The sequence below is a fragment of the Pinus tabuliformis genome, chromosome 1_2 (genome assembly GCF_031772625.1).
Source record: "Pinus tabuliformis cultivar Carrire ecotype Pingquan chromosome 1_2, CPIR1, whole genome shotgun sequence".
NCBI lineage: Eukaryota > Viridiplantae > Streptophyta > Pinopsida > Pinales > Pinaceae > Pinus > Pinus tabuliformis.
Window position 1 is genome coordinate 37964540 of NC_142298.1, and position 10761 is coordinate 37975300.

The 10761-nt window shown below is 33.8% G+C and overlaps 1 pseudogene; it reads left to right on the top strand.

The window, feature by feature from the left end:
• Window positions 1-4787: 4787 nt before the first annotated feature.
• LOC149204293 (putative sucrose-phosphate synthase 3) lies at window positions 4788-10280 on the top strand (annotated as a pseudogene).
• The last annotated feature ends 481 nt before the right edge of the window (window positions 10281-10761 follow it).

The following is a 10761-nucleotide window of genomic DNA, read 5'->3' on the forward strand; positions in this document are numbered from 1 at the left end:
TCATAATATCCCTCCATTTAACGGCTTTTTTGAAATCCGCGCTATATCGTAATCGGGCGTCGGGAACACTTAAATCCTTACGTTGACAATTTTGAAATCCCGATCGCCGATAGCGAAATCGCATCACATCGGGGTGAATGGGCATAACAATGTGCATGAATAGTGTATCGTCGATTGCCGATTGCGATATCGCATCGCATCGGGGTGAAAGAGTTGGGGTGTTTTAAGACTGTGTAAAGATTACCGCCGATAACCGATCGCCGATTGCGCATCGCGTCGGGGCTAATGGCGTGGGGCGCTTTAAAATGTGCATGGAGTATTTCCGATAGCCGATAGCGATATCGCATCGGCGGAGACCAATGTGCCACTTATTTGTGTTTTCTATGCCATTGCGATATGCGATTTTTCGATCGCTTTATCGCAATGATAAAAGATTGTTTTATTTGACCAAAAATGGGTTTTTAAAAGGTTTTATATAATGTCTTCATTTGGTTTGCGGACCTTTTTCAAATAATGAACTATTTATACCGACTAACTTCTAAAGGGACCCATTTCATATATTGATTTAGTAAATAAATATGATATGAAATGGGGGGTTGTTGTAGGGCACAACAGGTACAAAGATCACTTATACCTCTATAATAATTCCCAGCTAAAACAAAAGATTCTTATGGAATTGCACACTTCTCCCTTAGGAGGGCACTCAAGATTTTTAAAAACTTACCACAGGGTTAAGAAGGAATTTTTTTGGGATGGCCTTAAATCAGATATTCAAAAGTTTGTGGCGGAATGTTTGGTTTGCCAACAAAATAAAGTTGAAACAATTAAGACATCGGGTCTATTACAACCTTTATCCATTCCAAGCCAACGTTGGAGGAGGTTTCAATGGATTTTATCACAGGTTTACCCAAGTCTGAGGGAAAGAGTGTCATCATGGTGGTAGTTGACAGACTTACCAAGTATGCACACTTTTGTGCATTATCACATCCATTTAAAGCCAGTACAATTTCTACTGCATTTATGGAAACAATTAAAAAGCTACATGGAAACCCAAAGATTATTGTAAGTGACAGAGATCCCATTTTCACTGGAAATTTTTGGACAGAATTATTTTCTTGTCTTGGTACTCAGTTAGCTCATAGCTCATCTTATCATCCTCAATCTGATGGGCAAACTGAGATAGTAAACAAATGTTTGGAAGGATATCTTCGTTGCTTTGTATCTGATAAACAGACACAATGGGTCAAATGGTTGCCTCTAGCTGAATGGTGGTATAACACTTCCTTCCATACAGCAACAAAAATGACCCCATTTATGGCACTTTATGGGTATCAAACACCATCCATCACATCATATTTAAGAGAAAATTCTAAGGTTCAGGTAGTGGAACATCACATTGAACATCAACAACAAGTCCTCCAACTCTTAAAGGATAACCTCGTGTTGGCACAGAATAGAATGAAACAACAGGCAGATCAAAATCACAGTGAAAGAATTTTTGATGTAGGTGATTGGGTATTCCTATGGCTACAACCATATAAGCAAATGTCCCTCAAGCAAGCTAAGAAGGATAATAAATTATCACCAAAGTATTATGGTCCGTACAAGGTGTTGCAAAAGATTGGTACTATGGCATACAAATTGGAGCTTCCTGCAGCTTCTCAATTGCACCCAATTTTCCATGTTTCATGTTTAAAGAAGGTTATAGGCGACAAGCTCCCAGTTCAAACAATATTACCAGAACTTGAAGAGGAAGGAAAAATTATATTGGAACGGGAAGCAGTCACAGAAACAAGAACTCGACAGCTACGAAATCGATCAATTTCAGAGTATCTTATCAAGTGGAAGAACTTATCCGCTGAAGATTCCACATGGGAGGATGAGAATTTTATGCAGAAGTATCCAGAACTACTCAAGCGTTGAGGAAAACACTTTTTTGAAGGAGAGGGGAATTTTGGGTCCCTATAATACTAGTGATTACCCCATTACTATTGTAGTTATACCCCTTATTAATATTTTTGTGCCCCTATTGCCCCCATATTGTTATTATTGTGCCCCATAGAATCCATCTATTGTTATTTTTGTGGCTTTATATTATTATTGTTAGGTCGGCTGGATTATATTGTGACTCCTTAGACTCCTATATATAGAAAGGAGGTTTTGTCATTTGAATCATCCAAGAATTGTTCATTTATGTAATGTAAAGGAGGTTGCCCCCTCGAAGAGGCTGAATTCTAAGGCGTTGATTTATCTTTTCTATCTTTTCTATCTTTTCTTGAGCTGGTTTCATAACAATATTAATATTACAACTCATGCATATGCAAATTTCAATCTTTATAATTTCTCGTTTTAGTACTGATTGGAACTAGACCTGAGTTTGTTCTAGTTTAAGATTCCTAATTGACAAGACCTAGAACTCAAATTTTTTGATTGCAAATATCTAGTTCCTCTTCGTTTATTAGAACTCAGTTGCATTCTAGAATTCGGGTGGAAGTGGGGTTGATCCAGTCAAACTTTCATGTAATGATGCATTGAATTTATATGGTGCATTGAATGCAGAATAACTACACTGGTAGAGGCCTATCCAGACCTAGGCTTGATATAACTCCCATGTTTGATATTGAATGCAGAATAACTACACTGGAAGAGGCCTATCAAAGTAAATAATGAACTTAACTTTGTACCATGCCAAAGTAATAACCATGAATAATAGCACTCAAAACAAACAGATACATTGGGAAAGTGGATAAGTATGTGTATGTTGATTGATGGGAAATGAATTGACCCAAGTATATTCAATTCACTTTTCTTAAATATTCACAAGTTATATATGGTGTCGAGGGTAAATAGGGTAGCCCTATGAATATAAGTAAACAAGAACACCAATTCAGAAGTCATATGGTAATTGTTATATATTTGCCTCTTCAACTCTAAGTTATGTCGCGCCCTTCAATAACATTAAAAAATGTATCAGTTTTTACATTCATACAATTCTAGAATTGTGGAATCAATCCCCTCCCAGTAGGTGATAGATCACTGATTTCACTAGCATTTGTGGTTTGACAACATTGGCTAAGAGTTTTTTTCTTAGGAACACTCAATACATAATCATGAATCCATTTTGTACCAAATCCACGCAAATTCCTTACCCAAATTTCGCCATTTCTATGCAATTGTTGACTTTTCATCATGAACTTCTTGAATTTTACTCCTTGATGTTTATGAACTCTTCATGAAGATTGAATTGACCTTATTGTGCAAAGCATCAATTTCTTCCTTAGACAACTGCCCCATTTCAACTAGCTGCTTTTCATACAAATCTAATGCCTGTGGATGGTTTCAAATCACCTGCTCATCATATCCAAAAATGAATATGTGTGAGATATTGCATTAATATAGCCAATAAAAGTCTATGGCTGAGAGCCATTTCAAATAGGTCAATAAATTCAGCTTCTTATCAAAAATTCTCCATCTCTCACAACATTATGTTAATACCTTCTCTTGAGATTAAGATAAAGTAAAACTGATTAAATCATGTAGGTTTTTATCATCACTTGGTGTAACTGCTAATATATTTTAAATAACTTGAACTCAATTTAGTTATAGCTCATTTCCTGTAACTTACCATGACACATCATTTTGTACAAGATGACCAAACATTGGATATATTAGGTTTAGACCACCATACAACATAGATAAATTAAGATAAATATCACTCAAAATGCCAATTAATAAAGCTACAAAAGATACTTCTTTGTGCCTCAAAGCACCTGAGTGCATTCAATTAAATAAGTGATACATAAGATATTACATGTTCCAATCTCTCTATGATGCAAGCATTTATCTATCAATTGTAGTCTTGTATTGATTTATTCAAAAGCATAAGTTTGTTGGAGGGATTTCCCATAAAATATTATTAGAGATCTTTTAGGCATGAAGATATATAAAAAGATTTATGGATAATAATATTTACTGAGAATAACGATTTGTGGGCATAATTCTAGATAATATGATGTTAAAAGTCATACTAATAAGCTATAGATAATGATGATGATGGACCAAGCTCCCTATTTTAAGGGGTTCATATGCATTATTTTGCTAGGAGTGTGAGGACCTAGCTTAAGTAGCAGTGGAAGAGGGAGAAGAGTATATATCTCTCTCTCTGTCTGTCATTATCATGGGAGTGATGCAAACCTTGATAATTCCCTTCAGAGAATGCCCAGGCCTCATGGGGCTTGGCTACACAATTCTTGGAGGAGCTTTAGTGTGAACTGAACTTCTCTCCTAACAACAATGGTTGAGGGAACAAATTCATGTAAGTGAATGGAAACATTAAATGAAATCATTATATGTTGTAATTGTAGCAAAACAACAATTATGATGAGAAGAGGAGCTTATTTGAGGTTTGATTTTTTCTGGTATAGTTATTTTCCAGTCATTTTTCTCTGCTTTTTCTTTGTCCAATATTCCATACTGAGAATAGAAGTGTTAGATCTAAAAAATCTCATAGAAAAATTTACTTTGTTGATTCTTCTGTTTTTGATTAATATTTCAGTTTGCATGGCCTAGTCCGAGGGGAGAATATGGAACTTGGTCATGATTACGATATAGATGGATAGGTAAATTTATTGCAAAATCTTTCTATTTTTTGTATTTGTCTTCACCTATTTCTACAATATTGAATAGTTGCATTCAATTTTCTCACAAAAACATTTAGAAAAATAGGGGATCAAAGCATGATTACCTTATTTCACTAGGAGTATAATTGGATTACCACCCAGTGAAACATGTGCTCATTTCTCATGCAAGTGAAATATGTTGTCGAGTTTGCAAAAGTACTTGCAAAAATGCCAGAAGTGTATAGAGTGGACCTGCTAACATGTCTAATATGTTCTCCTAAAGTGGATTCTAGCAATGGAGATCCAACTGAAATGTTGACTTCTGATCATGATGAAGACATTCTAGAGAGTGGATGGGCATATATAGTTTGAATCCCTTGTGGATGAAAAGAAAAGTATATTCAGAAAGAATTATAATGTCCATACATTCCAGACTCACCATGTCAACGTTTGCATCAATTTTGACATTATTTTGGGATTATTATTGTAAGTATGCATTTGTCTTTATGATATATGGCCACCCAATTGAGTAGGATTTCCCCTAAATTAGAGAACCCAGTAAGCTGCCACAGGATTAACAAAAACTATAATAAGACTGAACTTGAGTCATACTAAAACTTCTGGGTAATTCTAAAATCTGGACTTAAAAATTAAAGGCTCTAATTTATATCTTCTCTTAGGATGGGAAGAGCAAGGAATAGAACGAAGTTGCCTACCCTTCATCTCTTGATATTCAATTTTTAGCCACTAAAACTTAAATACTACTTAGGTATTTATGTTCTAGTCATAACTGGGAGATTAAACCGTCTAGGATTAATTATCATTATATTTCATAGTTTCCCAGGAACCTAGGCCTTTTCTCATGTCATTCTCTTTGTATCTCCCTGAAGGAAAGGTGATTGGTAAGAAAAAATTAGTGTGCCTCTACATGTCCTGAGAGACGACAAACCTTAGGAGTATAGTTGTCATGTCATTGAGTCCCAAGCATTTCTTGAAAATTATAGCCACAATATGATGCTTTTTGACATTTTGGCTTTTAGCATATTTAACTTGTCTATCTATATCTTTTGATTGTATATTTCTAGAGTATTCAGGAATCTGATTAAACAATTGACTTTGACTTTGCTAACCATTTCATATTTTGAAATATTCCCAAAATCTATCATCTCCTTAAATTTAGTAGTGTTAACATGCTTTTCTGGTATCCAAGGGACATCTAAAAATAACTGTGTTGCATATTTTCTAAAGTAAATCTATGATCTATTTGAAAATCAAGAGTCAGATGATGAGACATCAGTACTTATATTCTTCATTCACAATAGCAGAATCTATGTGTGCCAAACATGTAAGCACTAGCATAGAACCTCATAGCAATAAGACATGTGTGGAAAATCTCCATTGATGGGAGGCAAAGGCACCCAACCCTTTTTCATTCTTGAAAAAATATTGGAATGCATGATTTGCATATTTGTAGATTAGATAGGGATGGGCACATGCAATTATCCATTGGGATAGACCTAACATAGGAAGAGGTTATGCAAACTACCTTGGATTGATATCAATTGGTGTCCAATTTTCCCAGATTGTTGGAAAAACAACTTGATATATATTAGTAGCCAGTGTACGCCTTGTATTCCCTGTCGTTGGCATATAGGTGTTCATATAAGAGTAGCCAATGAAGGAAATTTTACTTGGAAAGAGCATGATTCAGCACATTAGAAACATGGGTGTACACTAAAAATGTTTTCTAGATTGCGGGTTTTCTATGAGGAAGAACCTAAATCCGCGTTACATTAAGATCAAGGCATTAGTCAATTTAAGTAGCATTAAGGTACCACTGATCCTTCAATCCAGATATCATTGAAATAACATCCCAACTAAATGCTTGATCACATCAAGGTAACATATGAAGTCCAATGCCTAGCAATTGGAGGCAAAGTTTGGCACAACATTGTCAATTGGATGTAGCTTGAGTGGTTAGTAAAATGTTGTTATCCTCCCCATCCAAGTTCAATTCCCCTATATGACATGTTGAGCTTATAATGAGTATATCCTTGTAATAGCTTCTAACCTTGTTGTGTGAGAGTCCTTTAGGCAAAGATATCTATTGTACTTTATGCAAAGATCATTGTTGAAAAAATTTCCAAGTTCTCTGAGTTACCAAAGAGATCGCAAATAGTTGTTACCTAAAAATACTTTACAGAGGCTATGTACCACCTCTAGTTAAAAGGTACATACCATGGATATATGAACGAGATGAAATATGTTATTACAAATAGCTCTTGGAAATGGAAAATAGGTGTTTTGAACTTTTTTGTGTGGTAAGCTAAAGAAGCAAATATAATTTGACAAGTGATCAAAACTATTATTTCAAAATGCATACAAAGTGAATAGATTTTCTATTTAAACAATATTTCTTGAATAGTTATTATAAATGAACGGTACAGTTTCTTGGGAAAAATGTCAAGATATGTGATGTGAAAAATAAGTCTTTTGAAATAATCATTATGACTAGAAGAAGTTAAAATAGTTTTGGGTTACCAATGAAATTTAACTTCTTTCTTAGACCTCTAAATGTGGGAACCTGGTTGGAAGTCAATTTTCTTGATATTGCTTATGTTCTAAATGTAACCCATAAGTTCCATGTGCTTGTCTATTACTTTTTTAATAAAACATCCATTATATTGTTATATGGTGTTCTTCTTTCTTAGGATCACAAGAGATTACATTGTTATGTTATGTATTCATTTTAGGCAACAGTTTGAATTCTAATTTCTGACACTACTAATCTAAAAGGCCTTTAGATTACACTATGTTCAGTTATAGGGTTCACATTGTGAAATTCCTTGCAATCATGAATCCATAGTTTGTAGATGGAACACTGGGTCATATTCTTAATATTTAAAAAAAACATTGGGAGATCTAATTAGAGAAGGCACACCTGTATGGCCTTATGTAATCCATGGCCACTATGTAGATGCAGGGGTGTTGTTTGCCTTCTTTCTGGTACTCTAAACATTCCAATGGTTTTGATAGGTCATTCTCTAGGCCAAAATAAATTATAACAATTATTGAAACAAGGATTGCATTCCAAGGAAGATATCAATGAAACATACAAGATCATGCGTAGGATTCAAGTTGAAGAATTGTGCCTTGATTTCGCTGATCTTGTGGTCACAAGTAAAAGGAAAAAAAAAACTAAAGAACAATGGAGCTTGCATGATGGATTTTATTTTGGATTGATTAGAAATCTCAGACATCAAGAAAAGCACGGTGTCCATTGTTATTGTTGTTACATGCCTCAAATGACAGTGAGTGCAAAGGATGACACTCTTGTTGAAATTAAATTGCTTTTTGTGTCAATTTGTTACCTGGGGATTTACCCATCTGCTTATTTAACTGTGTAGGTAGTGTGTTTCATTATCAAATGTGGAAATCCTATTTTGCCTTGATAATTATTCGATGAGTTCTTAGGTCAAAAAATGACATGACATCTAGGTGGTGGGGTTACATATATGTGCTTTGTTGTAGGTTATACCTCCTAGAATGAACTTCAGCAATGTTGTACTGCAAGACGAGAATTCATATAATGATCTAGATAATGACTTTGTTAAATTTCCCAAATCTCCTTTACAGGGCGAGGTAAGCAACAGGGCAAGGTTTTATTCCTTTTCACCATTTAAGATTTCACATATTAGTCAAATTATATCCATCATTCCACATATGAGGGGCATAATAACAGCTGGTATTTTTATATCCCACGATTTTTGAAAAATATTTCAAAGCCCATAATTTTGGCTCTTGCTTTACCTAATCCCAAGAAGAATATGGCCAATTTAGTCAAGGCTTTTGGTGAAAGTATCAAATTGAGGAAGGTGGCAAACTTCGTATGTCTTTTCTGGTTCCTAAATTTATATTTTTCTTTAGAGGTATTTTTTGTGGCTTTTCCCTTGTTTGATAAGTTGATAACTAATATTTTAGTTATCCATTTCAAAATTGTAGATGTTGATCATGGGAAGCCAAGATAATATTGATCAAATGTCTACAACAAGTATTAGTGTGTTGACCATTATCTTGAAGCTTATTAACAAATATGATCTATATGGAGAATTGGCATGTCCTAAACATCACAATCAATCAAAAGTTGTTGATATATAGGATTGCGGAAAAGACTAAGGTTCTATAAAACTATAAAATAAACTTTCTATGATTGCACTTCTAATAGATAGAAAATTTGAACTATAGTTGGTGTAGGTGAAACAAAAAGAAGAAAAATTCTTGTCTATGTAATTTTGAAATGATGATGTTTGTGTGTGCAGGGTGTTTTCATCAATCTAGTCCTTGTGGAACCCTTTGGTTTGACTCTCATTGAGGTAGCTTGACCAACCTCTATTTTTTATTATTTTCTTCAAGATGAAATTTTTCCAAGAAGATACAAATGTATCAAGTTTTGATATTATGACCATTCTGGTAGTTTTGGAGTATTTTGAATATAATAATTCAATATATATTAGTTTCTTTCATATAAATACATACTTGAATGCTTCTCTTTGAAATTCTCCAGAACAAAATGGTCATAATATCAAAACTTGAAAGATATGTATCTTCTAGATTTAAAAGAATATCATTTCTTTTTCGTTTAGAAGCATAATATATGAAAGGTTTCTTCAATGACTGGTATATTTCCTTCTTAGTATTGCTGCAAATTTCAATTTTATATTTGTGTATATTTATGTATATGTATGTATATTTATGTATATGTATGTATATTTATGTATATGTATGCATATATATATGTATGTAGAAAAGAACAATATTTGCATCAAAGTACAATTTTTTATCTATGTTTAGTTATGGATCATTTCAGAGAGAAGCATTCAGTTACAAAATAGTGAATTTCATTCCATTTTTCAAGGCATTCTTTCGTCATAAGGAAGCAATAAAATGTCTTGGTTTTGGTAGTGTTTTCAAGGTTATGTTCTCCAATTTTCACAAATAACTTCAAAAGAAGCCTTCCATAATTTCATACTGGCAATTTGATCTAAATAATTTTTGGTTGTGTAAAAAATGTAACACGTGTTGTGCTTCCAGTTTGTTTTAATGCAGACAATTGCACATGGATTACCTATGGTTTCCACAAATAATGGAGGACCTATATACATTCAACAAGTATATTGCAATTTTTTCTATCTAATATAAAAGTTTGATTGGATCTTACATGTGATTGATCACTCAAATTGGAGATCGTTAATAATGGTATGTTGGTAGATCTACATAATAACAAGGAAATTGTAGTTTCTTTGTACAAACTAGTAGTTGATAAGAACCTTTGGGATAAACGCATGCAAAATGGTATGTAGAACATTCATCTCTATTCTTGGCCAAAATTGCAAAATATATTTTCCAAGAATCTCCCAATGTAGAATGAGACACCCGCAATGGCGGAGTGAAAATGACCAAAATGAAAATATAGATTCCAAATCAAATAGTGGTTCATTCAAGGATGCCCCCGATACATCTCTTTGGCTCTCATTAGATGCAGATAGGCCTTCTCGCTCTAGTTCACTTAATAACCCCTTTGATCTTGATAAACTTCTCAAAAATGAAGAGAACATGGGAGGTATTTTGAAACACATTAGGATGATCTTAGAGAAGACTTAAGGACAATCAATCTAAATTGCAGAAGAAAAATGACGTGAATTCACAGGAAAAACAAAGTATAGATCACAATATTAGCTTAGTTTCTTCAAGGAAACTAGGAGAAGAAAATGTTTATTTGTGATTGCAATGGATTGGTATTATGCTTTTGGAGAACCCCTTATTAGTAGACAAGATATTATCATCCAAGAGATTATGAATGCAGTTCATTCCATTGGCAACTTTTCATCTCCTAGATTCCTTTTATCTATTGCATTAATAATTTCATAAACAATTTATATGCTTCATTCTATTGGAATCAAAGTGTCTGAATTTGATGCTCTAATTTGCAGTAGTGGGAGTCAACTTTTATATACAGCTAGTGACAATCCATATTCACCCATATATCTAGATCGAGACTATGATTCTCATATTGATTAATGCTAGGGTGTAGGAGGACCAAGGAAAAGCATGAAAAAATTAAGAGGTCTGGAGAATTTTCGGT